Genomic DNA, 992 nt, shown 5'->3' on the forward strand with positions numbered 1-992 from the left:
GACTAGCGAAAGATATACGTTTCTTTCAGAAAGCTCCATACCAATTTCTCTCTATGCAGCATTCGCTGTTACTTTATGTGCAAGCTATGTGGGAAGACAGAATAAAGGGGCTTTTGCTACCTGATAATAGAATCGATAATCACTTGGTACACTAAAACCCATTTTCTTTTCCAGATAATACAAGCATGCCACCTAAAAAGAGAGCACGCATTGGCAGAAAGTCTTCTAAAGTGGCAAGGCAGCAGCCTGGCAGGCTACGGAAACTGAGGACCAGAGGTCCTGTAGACTGTTGAACAGAGATGCCGCTGCTAGAGCTGCAACTAATCCAGAGCAGCGTGAAACCTTTAGAGTGCGTGCTACTGACGCTAGGGCCCCACAAAAGTGTGTATCCGTTGGGCACGCAACGCTGCATCCACTTCTACTACGAGGGCTGAAGAAGCCTCGGAAGTGAGTGCTATCCGTCGGGTACGCATCACTGCAAGGTTAGCAAATGACGATAACTATCGGATGATGAGACTTCAATCTAATGTTCACCGGAAGGCTCTAGCCCATGGCTATTGGAAGCCATCGAATAAGTCGATGGGCGTCAAAGGCTTTCAGCTATTCTCCTGCCGAGGATTACACCACTCATCGAGAGAATGTTACGGGGGATATGTCTGTAATATGTCCATTTGCAAGGCCCTCAAGTGGGTTAGAGAATCCAGTAGCCTACACTGCTCAAACGGAAATGTTCGATTGCCTGACCTGCAAAACACTCCCCAGCCTTTTCTCTCTTTACCTTTTGGTCAACACCCTGATTCGCATCAATTTATACAGAAAATTCGCGCTTATAATTCTGCCTTCCAGATGACAAGTTTCAGTCACAAGCCCATTCATGAAGACTCCTGTATGCCAACGTTCAAAATTCAGGCCCAAACCTATCATCAGATAGGTTCTATTCTTCCTGTCAACAACGCTGAACACCGAGTCCCTCAAATTTACTTCATGGGATA

Source organism: Octopus bimaculoides, chromosome 2 (genome assembly GCF_001194135.2).
Source record: "Octopus bimaculoides isolate UCB-OBI-ISO-001 chromosome 2, ASM119413v2, whole genome shotgun sequence".
Taxonomy (NCBI): domain Eukaryota; kingdom Metazoa; phylum Mollusca; class Cephalopoda; order Octopoda; family Octopodidae; genus Octopus; species Octopus bimaculoides.